Source organism: Loxodonta africana, chromosome 25, assembly GCF_030014295.1.
Source record: "Loxodonta africana isolate mLoxAfr1 chromosome 25, mLoxAfr1.hap2, whole genome shotgun sequence".
Taxonomy (NCBI): Eukaryota; Metazoa; Chordata; class Mammalia; order Proboscidea; family Elephantidae; genus Loxodonta; species Loxodonta africana.
Window position 1 is genome coordinate 59,745,801 of NC_087366.1, and position 18,973 is coordinate 59,764,773.

An 18,973-nucleotide genomic window follows, 5' to 3' on the forward strand; every position below is an offset into this window, starting at 1 on the left:
ATGCCCATTCTTAGTACTACTTTGGAATGTGAAAAACAGATCTTTCTCCCTCTGATGACAGAGAGCTAATACCCATCTTCTAGGGAGGTGGCCACAACAACACAGAGGTTGTTGTTGGTGTTCTTGGTGGGGAATGGTGGGAAGGAGTGGTACAGGTCCTGTTGCCTTGAGGTCAATGACTTTGTGTGAGCGAAGGAACACTAGTAATTTAGTTTTCTATATTTGTTTTAAAAATATTCCCTAGGATAGGGAAGGGAGTCCAGATGCTTCCTTCTCCAACCCCACACTGCACAACCATCTGAGAGAGAAGGGACATACCATTCGCATTGTAATCTGTGTGAAAGGTACCCCTTGCGGTTGTGTGGTACAAATCCATATAACTGAACCTGGTAGTTCTTTCTATATTTATTTATTTTGTGCTTTAGGTGAAGGTTTACAGATAAAATTAGTTTCCCGTTCAATAGTTTGTACACAAATTGTTCCGTGACATTGGTTGCAATCCCCACAATGTGTCAGTACTCTATCTTACCACCCTGAGTTCCCCCTTTCCATTCACCTCTTCTTGCCTTTTCATCTTTCCTTTTGGGCAGATGTTGCCCTGTTGGTCTCGTATAGGTGATTGTTCTAAGGAGCACTTAGAACAATCACGAGTGGTATTGTTTATTTTATACGCTTGTTTACAATTTGATTAAAAGGTGATCTTTGGGAATGGCTTCAGTTCCAAGTTAGAAGGGTATCTAAATGCCATAGTCTCAGGGGTTCCTCCCGTCTCTCATAGACGAGTGAATATGCTCTTCTTAAGCATTTGAATTTTCTCCTACATTTTTTCCCACTCTGACTGGGACTTTCTATTGTGATCCTGGTCAGAACAGTCAATAGTGGTAGATGGGTGCACCATGTAGTTCTTCTGGTCTCAGGCTACTGGAGGCTGTGGTTCCTGTGGCCCATTAGTATTTTGGACTAATTGTTTCCTTGAGTCTTTGGTTTTCTTCACTCTCCTTTGCTCTGAATGGAAACAGACCAATAGTTGTATCCTAGATGGCCTCTCACAAGCTTTTAAGACCCCAGACATTACCCACCAAAGTAGTATGTAGAACACTGTCTTTGTGAACTATGTTATACCAATTGACCTAGCTATCCCCTGAGACCATGGTCCTTATCTTTCAAGCCCAATAACTCTGTTCCAAGAGGTGTTTGATTATGTCTAGGATGTTTCCCTGACTTTGCCCCTGTATGCTCTATTGTATATATGAATATACATGCAGCACAGACAAATATATGTGTAGAACTATCCACAGCCAAACCTATATGTGCACTTGGGTGTACTCCCATGTACCCTCCCACATCAATTCAGCATCTATGTACCCACTCATAAATTGTTGTTTGTTATTACTGTTTTTGCAGGATTGTTTACGTGATAGTATTTACTGGCTTTGCCTTTTATTCTTGCATACTTCTCACTGTCTTTGTTGCCTTGGCCATATTGCGCTAACTTCCCCCATATTCTGTACTGCCTTTCCCTTCACCAAAGTTAACACGTGTCTACTCTCTAATCAGTGATTTTCCCTCCTCCCCCTCCCATCCCTGGTAACCATCAAAAAATGTTTCCGTCTGTGTGTAAGCCTTTTCTGGACTATTTATAATAGTGGTCTCATACAATATTTGTCCTTTCGTGATTGACTTATTTCACTCAGTATAATGTCCTCCAGATTTATCCATGTTGTGAGATGTTTCACAGATTGTCATCATTCTTTATCGTTGTGTTGTGTAGTATTCCCTTGTATGTACATACCATAGTTTGTTTGTCCATTCATCTGTTGATGGGCATTTAAGTTGTTTCCATCTTTTCGCTATTGTGAATAATGCTACAGTGAACATGGGTGTGCATATGTCTATTCGTGTGACGACTCTTATTTCTCTAGGATATATTCCTAAGGAGTGGGTTGGTGGATCATATGGTATTTCTATTTCAAGCTTTTTAAGGACCCACCATACTGTTTTCCATAGTGGTTGTACCATTTTGCATTCCCACCAACAGTGTATGAGAGTTCCAGTCTCCCCGCAACCTTGTCATCATTTGTTGTTTTCTGTTTTTTTGATCAGTGCCGTTATTGCTGGGGTGAGATGGTATCTCCTTGTAGTTGTGGTTTGCATTGTGCCTGGTAGTTCTTAATCCCAAAATAAAACCCTTTATTGTCAGTTCATATGACCAAATCTCAACAGTTAATTGAGTATAGGTGGTTCCCAGTTTGCAAAACAGTAGCATCCCAATCTGTATTTTAAAATTAGTTGTTTGGAATTGAGAATATTTGCAGCCAGTAAAAAACAAGATAAATAGTAGTGCATTTTCTAGGTTACCCACAAAAATCTTCTGAACTCATAGTGTAACTGAACTTCTGAAGATTCACAAGAGTCTTGTTTTCTATTCTTCAGTAATTATCTACGAGGTTGAATAAGAAACTCTTCCACCTGGGTTGGCTGTCACTATTTAATACAGAACTAATCTGGGGAAATGTATACTACATTTTGTAGTAAGAGTAGGACATAGAGGTAACAGAAACTGATTCTATATACTCTCCCAATGCCCTCTTGTCTTCTCCTACCCATGAACCCTGAATCAAACAGAGCATGAGGTAGGTGTAGAAAAATATGCAGAAGCTGGAATGGTAGGAAAGCAACTGAAGAGCTAGGCTGTAACTCATCCTTCGTCTCCCCCACAGAGAACTCCCAAATAACAAGATCCCAATTGCCCAGAGGACAACTAGTTCATGTACCTTTGGGATCAGAGCACTCCAGATGCTTCTGTAAGGAATTCATCTTTTCTCCCCTTGCAACCACTCCTAAAGGTCTCATGCATGACTGACAGGGGACTTAGTGACAAAGATCATAATCGTTCCTCCCCTTGTCTCCAAGAGAAAGGCCCCACTGCCTGCTGCTGACCTGGCAGCCACCCATATGTATGGGCTGCTACAACTAAGACGATCCTAAATTGAGTGGCTCTGCTCAGAGGCAAGTCATATGCATAAGACTAAAGGAGTACTGGTTTCAAAAACGATCATGGATGTTTTAACATTATTTTGAGTTTTCTCAGATTTCAGAGGTGGAATTGACAATTTTCATGTTTAAAAGTTAATTCGTAAACCACAGGTGCACTGGCCACAGCCGTTGGCAGTATCACGTGGAAAGCAGTAGTGTTGATAGTAGTGGACAGCAGAGACATTACGCTACCTGAGGACTTTTGTGTATTCAAGTCTTTCCTTTTCACTTGTTGAGTCCTATGCTTTCTTTAAAAAGAAAATAATAATAATAGTCTAACTTAGCTCCCATCAGTCTTGGTACCCTATAGTGTCATTTGGGTGATTCCCCACCTAATGCTTATACGAGTCACGGCTTTTTAACAGGCCTCCTATGTTCTAAATAGGGTTGGATTCTCGCATTTGAGTCATCTTGTCTTCTTTTTCACTCACGCATGTTCATGAAATGCCCTCCTATTTTTATCTGCAAAGCTCCCTCCTTCCTTGATTCTTTTGCAGCTTCCTTCAAGTGGACTCTTAACTCTTGGAGACCCCGCTCTGTTAAATTCCAGTCTATACTGGACGTCTTCTTGGACTGTGGGCTTAGTAGTTCTTCAGCTCTCACTCTATGCAAGAACTTATTTTAAAATCATTACCCGTATCGTTTTCTTTATTTTCTGACACCAGACAAATGTCTCTTCAGCATTAAAGGAGATGATCAAAGACTGTTTCCAGTTGCTTTTTGCAGAGGTGGCTTGTTAAGGGGAAGTTGGAACTGAAAACTCATCTTGTTTAATTGTCAAGCATTTTACTTTTAACTTCACTCTTTAAAGAAAAGAAAAGAAAAAAGCTGTTTATTTGAAGGGTGTCTTTAGTGAATGGGGCTTAGAGGCCCCTCTGAGAATCTTCTCATCGTGATACAGGAATCTCTTTGAAGTGTTTACTCCCCAAAGTCTACAGTTACCACACTCATGCCTCCAGGGGTGTGATGGAAAATGGCCTCCTGCCACCTAACTAATTAGTTTTCCCACGTCTTGTACTTAATAAACAGCACCAGAGAGTGCTCCTAACAACCTGTTAGGGGCGTTTCTATCATCAGCTGGTCACAAGCTTCCTCTGTCTTTGCCTTTCCCTGAGCGGCAAGTCCAGTACAACCTCCCCTTCGGTATCTGAGTGATCACTTCATTACTCTTTACAGTACCTTTATATGAGAGAAGAGATGAGAAGTACTACTTTCACGATATGAAATTGCCATTTTTGTAGGTCAAAACTGGTTGAATATCAGCAATTTCATGAGGTTCAAACTAATAGCTTCCTTTCAAAGACATTCTCCTTAAAACAGTGTTGCCAAGAGCATGTTTGGTTAAAACCCACTGTGGAGTTATTTAAAACAGAAGCTTCAGATTTTCCCAATCAGACAGCTTGCGTGCACCTCTACCTGGTCCCTTTTATCTTTTTCTGAGGATCATAGAAATAAGAAACAAAGCCCTCTCATTTGTGGAAATGCATATATTTTGAGAATAATGTCATTTAAGTAGAAAGTCCGTCTGAGGGAAATGTTTTTTTTTTTTCTCCAAAACTTATAAATGGGTGTTATAATGGAAAATGCTTTGGAAGGATAACCAGAGTATTGGCTATAAATAAGAGAGGAGCAAAAGATTAATAAATCTGATAAAGCTGAGGAGGAAGAAAAGTTAAAATAAGAAATGAAGACTGTACCTTACTTTGAGTGTCAATACAGCCCTGAGTACATACGTAGGAAAATCAAAGACTTGCTGAAGGCAGAGCATGCTAAGCCATAGCTATTAGTGTATGCTTAACTGTATTGCCTGGGAGAATTTATTAAATGCAGCAGCCAAGAAAATTGACCTCACTTTATTTTTTTCTTTTTTTGGGTTGGATCCTTGCTCCCGTCACATAAATGAATAGAGCTGGCAGTTTACTGGTTCATCAATGAAACAATATTAAAACATGAAGATGTAAGGAAACAGATCCTACGCTAACATTGTTGCAGTTTGAAAGGTAAGCTGTTCCCTGGCAGATTAGGAAATACTAAGGTTCTTTTAAAATCTACATAACACAATGCCATCTGATACCTATTACGGGGTTAAGTGCCCTCCTGACATCTTTGACTGTCACTGTGGTCCTGGCAAGTATTTCATCAATAATGTCAATGAAAAAAAAAAAAAAAAGGCTCCCATTATTCCCACATTCTGTCTTTTAAAATGAAAAAAAAAAATCTTGTTTTATGCTTTTAAAGTGCTTTACCATATGGAATATTCTGACCAATTTGACTTTACTGAGTTTATGTTGCAGTGATCACGTGATTTCTTCTGTAGGGTTTTGCCCTTGCTTCTGTTGATTTGCTGTGTTGACCAGTAAGCCACAGTTGTCGGGGTCAGACAATTTATTAATCTCTTAATTCTCATTTTTTGGTAATGCATAAAAATGCATAAGGAAGTAAAATATTATTTTTCTTCACATCTTGTTCATTACTTGAAATAAGAGGCCCTCTCTTTCTAAATTCTACCTTCTATAAACTTGTTAAAAATTCTTGCTTGCTGTTTGTTACCAAGTGCATACCCAGTCCTTTCCAAGGATTTCTAGATGCTGAACATTCTTCACTCCATTTCTAAAGCACAATCATATAACAGCTACTTTTCCAGGCTACCATGGACTATTCAGTTCGTTTGCTAGACCTTCACTTGGGTCCATGAAGCCCCTTTTAATGACTGTCATATGTGCGTCATAGCACAGAGGGCTTCTTTCAGTGGAGAGGATCTGAGTGTCCATCAGACTCTCAAATGCATTCATAACTGCAAAAAGGCAAAGAACTGCCCTAAATGGTTAGCTCCTCCATTAGCGGCATAGGTGATCGAGAAATCCACGTGCGTTCACTGCTGGTGATACCTGTTCAATCTTGTTCGGTATTGAACCCTCTGGACTAAGTCAGTTTTCCTGAATGGAATTCAGCAGCCTCCTGCTTCAGTGTACAAAAATGGCACTTGAGAAGTTGAATTACCTATTTCATGGCACCCAAGTTGCCCAATTTGCACGTAGAGGGTAATTTCGGCAGTGGGAGAATATGTTTCCATGTTTGAAATGACTCTAATGCTCTTGCTGCTCTTTTAGCTCATACAGTCATAAAATGGCACTCTGGCCAAAAATCATTCAGTTCCGTAATTCTGGGATTTCATCCGCTGTTCCATGTAACATCAGTGTGGTTTTCATTATTGGTTATACTTGAATATGTGCTCCTTACAGACTACAGGTATACCTTCCTTTAAGAAAACTTGGGGGAAGGGGAGGTTAACATTGACGGAAATATTGCCTTAATTAAGGGTAGGGTTGCACAGCTGATTATTGTAATTTCTGTCAATAAGTTGTACACCTGTGAAAAGTTGAATTGGCCAAAGTTGTGTGATAGATGTATTTACAACAACAACAACAAAAAACAGTAGCTGCTGAGGCTACTGATGAATAACCAAAAACCTCATGGGTTTTGGTGTGAAGATTTAGGATTGTGGTTTTGTGGGACATCCCAGTTAATTGGCCTAATAATGTGTTTAGTGCCTCTATTCTACCTCTAGTTCAATGCATAGTGCCTAGGGTCTTAAAAGCTTGCAAATGGCCATCCAAGGCTCAGCAATTGGCCTCTATTCACCTGGAGCAATAGAGGAAGGAGAGTTGGGAATAGATGGAGAATATGAAATGTTTGGCTCTTTGAGCAACAGCCTCCTTTGCCATGAGACCAGAAGAACTGGATGGTGACCGGCTACCATTACTGAACATTTTGATCAAAGATTCTATAGAAGAAACCCGATCAAAAGAGGGAAAATGCAGCCCAGAATTTTAAATTCTCTTGGACTCCAGACTTCCTAGAGCTTTGAAGGTTGGATAAACCCCTAAAACTATTGCCCTAAGATAGTCTTTAAACCTTAAACCAAAAATATTCCCTGAAGTCTTCCTAAATTCAAACAATAATTTAGTTTAACTAGTGAAAAATGTCTGTCTTGAGCATTATGCTCTTCTAAGAACTATCTGTATGGAATCAAATTGACAGCAGCAACTTGAAAGATTAAATGGGAACCTTATGGGGCAGGAGCAACTCGGAAAAGAAGGATGAGAATGGTTACACAAGTCAAAGAATGTAACCAGTGTCACAAAACGCTACATGTAGAAACTGCTGAATTGGTGTATGTTTTGCTGTGTATATTCTCAACAACAACAAAATAAGTAGAGGTTTATACATAAAAAAATTCTTGGATGTGCTTCCAAACTCATGCTTACTATGCCCTTGCACGAAGGCGCAGTTATTTGAGCTCTAAAAATAGCTTGGCTTTATAAAATAATTTATCACAAGCTTCCTTTAAATAACCAGCTCTCTTAGAGCATTTAAAATATGATTTGATTTGAAAAATCAATGTCCACTCCCTCGACTTTTCAAGAACACATCTGCTTTGTAATACGAGGCAGATGAAGGGGAAGAAAACAAGCAACCAGGAATGAGGGGCTTAAGTGAGCCGAATAGGAATTATTTTTAACTTAGGAAAGAATTTGCTTTTCTAGAGTTTCTCAGGGAAAACTCCTTTCTTCACCTTTATCACCTCCAAAGTGTATAAAAAGAAAAAGAAAAAAAAAGGCAGGCCAATTTGAGTTTGGAAACGATAAATCTACTTCTTTGGCGGGTTGCATTCTGCATTATGTATGTGCGTAAAAGTGAGGTTTGCTTTGATCCTGTCTATTAAAAGTTTATTTTTAAACTCAGACTGGGCACGAATCCAGCGATGCTCTTTCCCTGAAGCACATCCTGGGTTTCAGGTCCCCAGGCCTGCAGAAAGCAACTAAGCAGCAGGAAGTAGTTGAAAAGTGTGGCATCTTGATGGGTGCTGAGGTTTTTTTTTTTTTTCCCCTTCCTCACCTCCATTTTTGAAATTCAAATTGAATGCAATTTTCAGCTCATTTGAGCCAGAATATACTGTCGCTGAGCTTCAGTGGCTCTTAAATTCAAACTCACAGGAGAAAACAGATATCATCTGTCACAGAGGGTGGGAGAGAGGATACTCCCTGCATTTAATTCATGGGAGGCAGAGCTCTAGTAACTAATTCAAACCTTTCTGACTAATCGACTAATCATTCACCAGCAAACTGATCAACAAATCAATGAAACCTTTAGGACACTCATCTTGTGAAGTCTGGGAGCATTTTCCCCCTCCCTTTAAAGAAGTAATTGTTCAAGTCTGTTTTGTATTGTTGGTATTTTAATACCTTTTTTTGCAAACCAAGATGAGCTATCTTGGCCATTTTTTGTCTGCCCTTCTTCACTCTTTTCATTGTTTCTGTCTTCAATGTCTTTGTCAATGCTGTTTATTTATGCCTGAGAATTAGCAGGAAGCTTACTGCTGGTTAAGTGGGGCCAAATTTTTGAGTTATTTCTTAACTAAACAGACTGCTTGGAAAATATTCTTCTTTCTTAAGGCACATAAGAAAAAAAACAAAACAAAACCCATTGCCATCGAGTCAATTCTGACTCATAGTGACCCTATAGGACCAGTTAGAACTGCCCCATAGGGTTTCCAAGGCAGTAAATCTTTATGGAAGCAGACCGTCACATCTCCGTCCCTCGGAATGGTTAGCGGGTTCAAACAGCCAACCTTCCCGTTAGCAGCCGAGCACTTAACCACAGTGGCACCAAAAAAACCTGTTTTGAGTCGTTCCAACTCACAGCAACTCTATAGGACAGAGTAGACCCGATCCCATAGGGTTTCCAAGGTGTGGCTGGTGCATTCAAACTGCTGACCTGTTGGTTAGCAGCTGAGCTCTTAACCGCTGTGCCACCAGGGCTCCTCAAATAATTGGGATGGCTAATAAACAGGGCAACAGTTCTCCTTTTTTTTCTTCACCACTCTCTGGTCTTCAAATGCACAGTCAAAAGCTGACTGCATTCACTTACCTTTATCAGACAGGACCTCAGGTTTGCCCTTATTGGTCTTAAGTCGTATGGTTTGCCGCCGCCTTCTTTCTAATATTCGTTTATTAATTTTCTACATCTATCCCACCCTTGATTTCAGAAAGGATGTGATGCGGCCATTCTAATGTCAAAATGTAGGCTAAATAAATGCTTTACCACTGGTGCTTATCTTTGACTATTTTGCTGTGAGCCAACATTTCCATGAATACATGATGGCAGTTAGCTTTCTCTTGATTTTTTTCTTCCCCTTGAGTTTCATGAGACGTAAGTTAATTATGATGTTCTTTCAAAGTAGAAATGAAACACTTTGATCTCTAAGCACTATCATTTCTAATGAGATTAGTTCATAACCATTATACTTGGAGTGGAAATATATTTTGCAATAAGTTTATGATCAGGCTACACATATCTATACTCACGTAATATGTATATGTGTTTACACATCCCCAAGATTGTACAGCAGTGACTTCCAAATGGCTGTTTTCACATTAATAAAGACATCGACCACTTTATCTTCTCAGCGGTAATGTGCTTGTGCGTTAGAGCCCTGGTAGAGGACGTTAATTTCATTTACTTTATAAGAAATAATACTCTGACATGTTATTAACATGTTTTCTCTTGCCTCGGTACAACTGTGTTGGTGTTGTTGTTAGGTGCCATTGGGTCAGTTCCGACTCATAGAGACCCTGTGTACACAGAGCAAAACACTGCCCAGTCCTGCACCAGCCTCACCATTGTTGCTATGTTAGAGCCCATCGTTGCGGCCACTGTGTCAGTCCATCTCATCAGTACAACTACCAGGACCAAATTGTTGTTTCTTTGTCATAGGCTGCAAGTAAGAAAAAAAAGAAAAGGAATTCACATTTTTTAGCTAGGTAATAAACTGTCGTTGTTGTAAGGTGCCGTCGAGTCGGCTCCAACTCATAGCAACCCTGTGCACAACAGAACGAAACACTGCCCGGTCCTGAGCCATCCTTACAATCGTTGTTATGCTTGAGCTCATTGTTGCAGCCACTGTGTCAGTCCACCTCGTTGAGGCACTAAACTAGCTAATAGAATTTAGTTGTTCTGTTAAAATATCTGATTTCTCCAATTTACAGGTAGTTATTAAGTGCTTACCCTGCGCCAGACATTCATTGTGCCAAGACTTGTGATGTGTGAAATGGTTTGCTGCTACCCAAGTGGGGTAGAGATGGGAGGTGGATTATCAGCACCAACTAGGAAGGAGAAGGTGAAGTGTGAAAAGAACCCCAGATTCTCAAGTGAGCCTCAAATGTGCTCTGCCACCCTTCCTTTCCTCAGTTGAGAATCACTTGTATAGAACAGACATAATTTACTTTAGGTCAGGAGAAGGGTAATGTGTAAAATAATTTGTGATTATCACAATAAAATGTGTTATATTGCATCCTACTGCTGAGGAGTCCAGAAACCCTGGTGGCACAGTGGTTAAGAGTTAGGACTGCTAACCAAAAGGTCAGCAGTTCGAATCCACCATATTGAGCAGTTCTACTCTGTCCTGTAGACTCCCTGTGAGTCGGAATCGACTCGATGGCATCGGATTTTTTCGGCTGGGGAGTTGATTCGGACTCATAGTGATCCCAGAGGGCGCCTGAGGCTATAAATCTCTACAGAAGCAAGATGCCCCATCTTTCTCCCACGGAGCCACTGGTGTTTCACACCCACAGCCTTTTGGTTGGCAGTCTGTAGCTTTAACCACTGAGCCACCAGGGCTCCTTCCCAGAAATAGTAACAGAATTGGGCAAGGAAAGGGCCAGTGGGTGCTTTCATCCTGTAGGATGGCATCGTAGGCTAGGGAGTGAGTGGGGGAGGGAAGGGAGGCCAGCTCAGGAGGGGGGCGAAGTTGGAATGAGAGAGAACGCAGATGTGGAGTAAAAGTGAAGAATGCTGGGGGGTGCTCAGTGGTAGACGGGAGCCTGCTCACACTAAGAGAGCCAATTGTTAAATTCCCAGGAATTTTGTGAGCCAGCTGTTCAACACGGCCTTTATTAACATTAAATTATATACATTTACAATTATATTAAATTTTTTTTAATTTTAATTTTTTTGCCAATTTGTTATTGAGAAGTGAGATTTATAGTTATTTCAGTGTCATGAAGACAAGGAATAAATACTCAAAACTTATCACTTCCTAATGATTTTAGTCACACCTTGCTACTATCTATGCTTTTAACTTACGACTGTTGTATGTGAAGGAGCCCTGGTGGTACAGTGGTTAAGAACTTGGCCACTAACCAAAAGGTCGGCAGTTGGAATCCACCAGCTGTTCCTTGGAAACCGTATGGGGCAGTTCTACCCTGTCCTGTAGGGTCACTGTGAGTCAGAATCGACTCGATGGCATTGTTGTATTGTACGTGGATGGTGGAAATATAGAATGGTGTGTGCTACTACTGCACACCTCTTCCCAAGGCCATGTTTAGTTGGTGACTTGAGCTTGGCCACGGTGGGATCATTTATAGCGTAGAAATTGGCAAACACAAAAAATTAGGCCTTTTCATCCTTTGAGAGCCAGTTGTTAAACATTTACCAGACAACCACTTGAAGGTAGAGGTGGGAGGCCCAAGAACTGGAAAGTGCAAGTGGAAAAATGTCAGAAGACAGGGTGACATAAGGAGAATGGAATCTGCAAGGCAGTAAGCCAGGCACCAGGTTTAAGTTAATTTTATGAACAATTGGGATTCAGTGACTATTTGTAATGTGTTTTTGTTGTCATTGTCATATATGTTCATTACAGAGAATTAAGAAGGTAAAGTACTAGCTAGCTCTTCTGTAGTGGCTCCTATGTGCCCAGCATTTTAAAGTGCTTTATATATATAAAGTGCTTTTATATATAATAGAGCCCTGGTGGTGCAGTGGTTAAGAGCTCTGCTGCTAACCAAAAAGTCGGCAGTTTGAATCCACCAGCCGCTCTTTGGAAACCCTGTGGGGCAGTTCTACTCTGTCCTATAGGGTTGCTATGAGTTGAAATTGACTAGACAGTGATGAGTTTTTTTGTTTTTTTGTTTTTTTTTGGGATATAATGAGTTATTTAATCCTGGAAACAGCTGTACGAGGTAGTTTCTGATATCCTCAATTTAAAGATGGGCAGATTGAGGTACAGAGAAGTTAAGAATTTTGGCTAAGTAGAGGAGCTGTGACTGATTTAAATACAGATAGTCCCACATGGATTTCATTCTGCTGTGCCGATTGAGAGAAATACAAATAATAATAATAATACAAAGAAAATTAAAATCAACAATAATCCCATTATCTAGAGTTCTCTGAGAAGCTGAGCTGATAATGGCATCAGTTAGGAGGGGCAAGGGTTCCTTTGGTTGTAGACAATCAGGATTTGAGCTGATAGGAAACCGTAAGTGCTGAGGCCCCCACAGCAAACCAGGCCCGCAGATTGAGAGCCAGGCACAAGCCAGAGACAATCATCATGTTGTCATTGGCTAAAAGGTTGATCATCACAGGAATGAAACACAAAAAGAAGAGAAAAACTACACTTTAGGAAGAAAAAGAGTAGAAGCTAGACTGAAGGAAGAAAAAGAGTCAGTGAATGAGAGAAAGAATAAGGAGAAAGGGAAGGAAAGAGAAAAAGGCAGGCATCAAGTGTCTGAAGTGTCCTGAAGACAAGGAAGGGGAGTTTCAGGAAGGAGGAGCTAATTTAAAATGCCAAGGGCTTCAGTGAGGTGTTATAATGGTGACCCTGTAACTTATTGTCCAAATGGAATCACTTTTGTGAGTGAAAGAGGCTGCTGTTAATACTTAATACAGGAAACAGACAGAAACCAGCCAACAGTGATGTATGGTTGACTGTGGCCACACAGGTGCACGAAACCAGCAGATTTCTGAGAGTCAAGGATGGTCTGATAAGGTCTTCTCTTAAGCCAACATTATTGAACATCTATGAGAAATGCCAAGTGCTGAAGACAGAAATATGACAAGATTAAAAAAATATATTTTGGGGGGGGACCCAGGAAATTGGAGTACGAAGTATAAGGATCCTTTGCCATCTTATCTTCAGTTCCCCAAGCCTGCCACACGCACACACACACCACTCAGATGTTGTCAGTCTTCATAGTTTATTAATCTCCTTTTCAGCATGTTCCAATGTTTTTAGTAACTATCTATCTATCCGGTTTTATTTTTAACTGAAAAGCAAAAAACAAAACTATGCCAACATGTAGGTCTGCAATTCACTGCAGTTTAATGTATCATGTATATCTTTTCAGGTGAGTATTTAATTACTACCCCCTTGAATATCAGAACATATCTAACCATTCCTTTATTGATACAAATTTAGTCCTTTTACGTTTTTTTTTGTTCTTACCAATAATGCTGCCAAAATGTTTTCATTCTTGTATTCATATTTCTGTACAATAGCTATCTTGGATAGTATTGCTAAGCTAAAGTGTATCTACATTTTGAATTTCGTAAGAAACTGCTAGTGGATAGTTAAAAAATTATATTAACATTTCCTCCATCATTGTATGAGTGTCCATTTCCTAGTTAGCATGAGCATTTAAGTACTTTTAATTTTTTGCCAATTTATTATTGAGAAGTGGTATCTTAATAGCTATTTCAATTTGTATTGCAAAATTTATTAATGAAGCTGCACATATTTTATAATTTTATTGGTCATTTGTATCATTTTTTAGTAAATGTACATGTTCATGTTCCCTTGTCATTTTTTCTATTGAAATATTTGCCGTTTTCCTTATTTGTAGAAACTTCTTGTATACTAAGGTTATTAACCACTTTCTCTTATATGTGTTACAAGATTCTTTTTTCCAATTTTATTTTTACCTTTTAATTTTGTTTCCAGTTATCTATCATAGAAAACTAGTCAAATGTGATTTTTTCTTTTTTTGGTGGCTTCATATTTTCCTGTCTTGCTTTGATTGGCCTCTTCTCCCGGAAAAGAAAGAAAACTATTATTTATTTCATTCTCAATCATTTTTTTTTTTTTACATGATTCATGATTCTTATAGCTCATAGACTAGTTGGGAAGACAGCTGCAGACAGTGGACGTTTCAGTTTCACGTGGCTAGTGCTGTAAGTGAGGGGTGTCCGGAGTGTCTGCTGGGTGGGGGGGGGGGAGACTTGTGGCTGGGCTTTCTGAGGGGTTGACATCTGAGATGCACCTTTAAAGCCAATGCAGAGTGGGTAGGGAGGAGTTTGTGGTGGAAGGAAATGGCAAGCCAAGGAGACTTAAAAAAGAGTCCATACATTTTACAGAGCAGAGAAATGGAGGCCAGATGGTTTCTCAAGCTGGGCCAAGGGAAGGCATTTTAGTAGGAAGGGTGATCTATTTTCCTGAAATTTTCAAATTTTTTCAAAGAAAATAATTATTACTTTTATGGTAAGTATACTCTTTATAAGGAGAGTACATTTAAGCTAAAGAAAAAGAGAACTTTGAGAGTGAGATTAAAGAAGTTAAATAAAATGTCAGTAAAGGTAAGAAATTCTCCCCAAAAACATTAGGGGGGGATCAAATGGAATGGATCCTTGTTCAGATGTTAGAAGGGATGTGCGTGTCATCTTTATTATTTCTGTACCTTCCCAATGGTTACATTGGGTCCAGACAGTGACTGGTGCCTCCTAACTGAACTTGACCTTCAGCCTCTTTACTTTTAAGCCTCACTGTAGGCCACACCAGAATGATATCCCTCAGCATGTCAGTTTTCTCACAAAAATGTTGTAGATTCCCTTCATCTGTACATGAGGTCTCTTCTGGCTAACTTGGCAGTTAAAATCTGCACAGCATTATCCCATCATTCCTTTTGAGTTCTCTAACACTGTTCTGCCCTTCCACCCTTCAGCTTAAAAGTGTATGTCCACGGGGCCTTGTGCTTTCTGCACTCGTGCCTCACACTTGTAGTTCCTTCTGTTTGGAATCATGTCCATAACTTTTTGTCAGGCCTATGAAAATCCTACTTATCCTTCCAGGCTCAGCTTAAACTACTCCTTCCTGCAGCTCGCCCTGACCTCTTCAGCTAGAACAGACCTGGGTGGTGACGTGTGTGTTGATACCACTTAAGACTTATTCTGAAACAAGTATTATGTATAGCTGCATGTTCTTAATGACACTGAAATTTCTGGAAGGGCAAGAACCATGTCTAACCCTTCTTTGCAATTCCCAACCCCCCCAAAACCAAACCCATTGCCTTAGAGTCTATTCTGACTCTCAATTCCCCAAAACCAAAAAAAAAAAAAAAACAAACTCGTTGCTGCTGAGTCAATCCAGACTCATAGAAACCCTATAAGACAGAGTAGAACTGCCCTGTAGAGTTGCCAGGGAGCGCCTGGTGGATTCAAACTGCCGACCTTTTCAAACTGCCGACCTTTTGGTTAGCAGCTGTAGCTCTTAACCACTACGCCACCAGGGTTTCCCCTCAATTTCCAGGCCTTGTAAATCCCTAAATAAAGGCAGGAAGACCAAGCACATCATCTGTAGAAACAGACCCCTGGAGGGCAAAAAAACAAATAAGCGTGCTCTCAGAATAAACAGAATGTAAAGTCATTTCCTGAAAATAAGCAGTTAGGAGCTTGAGGAGAGACTAATTCTAAATAAACCTCAGAAGGAAGTGATCCCAGGAATGCACAGGTGATGAGTAAATGGGTTACCTAGTATCCCTGGTGGAGGGCAAAGTCCAAGTTTGACAGCATGAATTGGTAATGAGCCAAATTCACATTTTCCTTACCACTCAGTGACCAAAGAGCAATATGGATACAGAGGAGACTTGAGAGTACTTGAAGCAGAAGGAAAGATGTTAGAAGAGAGATTAAAGATGCAGGGGAAAAAAAAAAAAAAAAAGAAGGATGCGTGTGAAAAGGGAGACATGAGTCAGAGAAAGCTTCTTCAGAGGGGATGGGAGTCAGATAGGAAGATTACATAATGAACTTGGCAGCATGTCTGTGAAGTGAGGACAGTGTTGAAGATGTTGGTCCTGGACTCAGAGAGGAAGAATATCCGATGAAACATACAGTGCCTAATAATTTGGGTGTGGTAAGAGTGATGTGGTGTGGGTGTTAGGGGTGTGTGCTCCAGGGCGGGAAAAATCAGGTACGGTTCTGGGAGGACATTGGGAAGATAGTGGCATGACAGGCAAGGCAGTTGTGCTTGGAAAGGGACTACATAATTGGAGACTTTACCATTGAATAGGAGACCTGGTGGTATAATGCTTGAGAGCTATGGCTGCTAACCAAAAGTCAGCAGTTCGAATCCATCAGCTGTTCCTTGGAAACCCTATGGGGCATTTCTACTCTGTCCTGTAGGGCTGCTGTGAGTCAGAATTGACTCCACGGCAAGGAGTTTGGTTTGGTTTTGACTGGTGAATAGCGTCTTAAAGCAGGAAGGGACCTGGGAGATCTGATCCAATATTCTCACTTGGCGTTTAGGGGAAAAAAAGCCTTAAATTTTTCATGTAGGCTCCCAGAACCCTCCTGCTCTACTCTCTGCCTGCCTTTCAGGCCTCATCACATGCTTCCTTGCTCTTTTCCTTCCCAATTCCATTCAAACCAAACTGCTTTAGACTCTCTAAGCCCTACACTCTCTTCTGTTCACACATACAGTTCTGTGTCTGGAATGCTCTTCTGTACATTCCTCGTCTTTGCGTACCTTCTATTCAGATTCCAGACTTAGAAACATTTCCTAAAAGCAGGCTTACTTCTCTCCCTTCCCCCAGGCTAGGCCAGGTCCCTCATACTTCCAAGCATTTGTCTCCTATTTCTTAAATTTTATGGGCCATATAGTTACTTGTCGACTGTGCCTTTTATCTTCTAGATTGTGAGTTTTATTGAGTCCCATTTCCAGCACTGTACTTGTCACAGAGTGGTTGCCCAATAAATATTTCCTGAGAGAAGGAAAGAAGGAAGGGAAGAAGGGAAGAAGGAAAGAAGGAAAGAAGGGAAGGAGGGAGGAAGACAAATTAAAGATACAAAATTCACTACCAATTTTTGACAGAACCTAGTATGCTGCCTCAGAAACTAAGTACAATTGGATTTAGGTGTGACATGAATATTCATTCACATGCAGATTTGGGAGACAAGTGTTTCAAGTCCTGAGATACATAGTTCATCTAGTAATCTAGTAAGGGGGAAGGGGGGTTGGTCATTTGCTCTGAGGCTAATGGATTCAAGCAGAGAAGGAACTGATAGATTGAGAAACCATCAAGGTGGATGGCAAAGTCCCCAAGAATGTCCAGAACATGGCGAGTTAGACATGATGGAGGGGAAAGTCTCCATCAGGCCAGGGCAGCCTTAACATGAAAAAAAAAAGAAAGAAAAATTAACATGAGGAGGGTGATAATTTGGGTGCCATGAATTTCAAATGAGAGGAAGCATTGAGAGGTGAGATTGACAGTCTCGATTTTCCCCTTCCCTCCTTATCAAAAGAGGGGTATGGGACAGATGAGAGTGGCAGGAGAAAATGAGCATTATCTGAGAGGAGACACTGGGGGAGAGAGGTAAAAAATAAGTGGAGGAGAAAGGGGTGTTTGACTGGAGTCAAGTAGATATTCTATAAGGCACAGCAGGAAGATGTGGGGCAAAGCAAGAGGAACCAAGCCTAAATTGAAAGCCATTCTACAGTCTTCATGCAGGAAGAGCCCCAAGCACTACCAGCTCAATGAATATCTACTCTGTATTTAAGGAAAATCTGAAAAAAGAGGTCCCATAGCCACCACTATGTACTAATCTCTCATGTTCAAGATTTTCTTTTCAGCTAGACTAGTTTTGACCCGTTTCTTCTCATTGACTTTTCAGTAGCTGGACAAGAATTACTCTCACTCACATCAGGAAAATCCCTCTCGTGCCTGAAATCTTTCTCAGTTAAAGATTGGAACTGGATTAAGCTCTTGTCCCTTAACAATTTCTTAGTTACAGTTTTCTAAGCCTCTAATGCTCTTTGAATCATTTTCTACTTAGTCCTCCAGTAGCCCCATCTCACTGGGCCAGCATCCAATATGGCCCTAGTCTTGCCTTGGAGTGAAAGAGTGCCATGAAAGAAGTCTGAAGAGAGGGGTCCATTATGGGCCATACCCATCAAGCTCAACCTCTCAGCCTAGAGGCAGAGCAAGTAACTTTCCAAGATATTGCTGGCCCTGAGATTGTATTACCTTCTTGAAAGTATTGTATTTTTTATTCTACTTCAGAAGTCTGGCACGTTGGCTCATTTCAAGTTGCCTCTGATCTTTAACTGCTGCTCCTCAGCCCCTTGAATCCATCCTTAGGGAGATCTTCACTGGTCATTTTTGCAGAGTTCCCTCAGGCCGAGAAAGCCTCCCTCACTTTGTTTCTACTTAACCCTTGCCCTTCAGTGTGGTGAGGGGCCTTCTCTGAGCTGCCTCTCTTGTAGTCTGTTATTACTTGCAGGTGATTAGCAGGTGGCTTCTAAGCAAAAAGGAACATTGCCCCAGGCACTGCCATCCCATAGGCTCTTGCCATTTTGCTACAAAAGAGAAAAATAGAGCCTTTGAAGAGAGTATATACACTATTCATGGACTCAGAGAGGAGTGCCTATAAAACTTCAGGAATGGTGTTAGATTTTACTCATTTATCAGAGGGCAGAACTATTGGGTTATGGCTCAGATTGCTTTTGGAATTAAAAAGCAGCAGTGGCCATAGCTAAGTGTCCAGTCTTTTAGTAGAAGCTTATTTGAGAATTTCTCTCTAGACACCAATCCCCCAACAGGCGGTATTCCAGTGAGACAGAGCGTTCCTGAAATGTAGTCACTGGGGCTGTGTTGAGTCATTTCTTCTCGTAGGGGAGCGAGCTTACTGACAGCACGCCGCGTTCAGCATTCCGCCCTGTGCTTGGCTACTCATTTGACCAGATGAAAGCTCTCTTCTCTACCTCGGTCCTCCAGGCCTTTTTGTCACCTACACTGCTACCTTCAGATCCCCCAGGGGAAACGTTTTATGCTTCTTTCAATATCTTGAGTCACTGTACGAGCGTTAAGTGACACATCACACATTTTCCTCC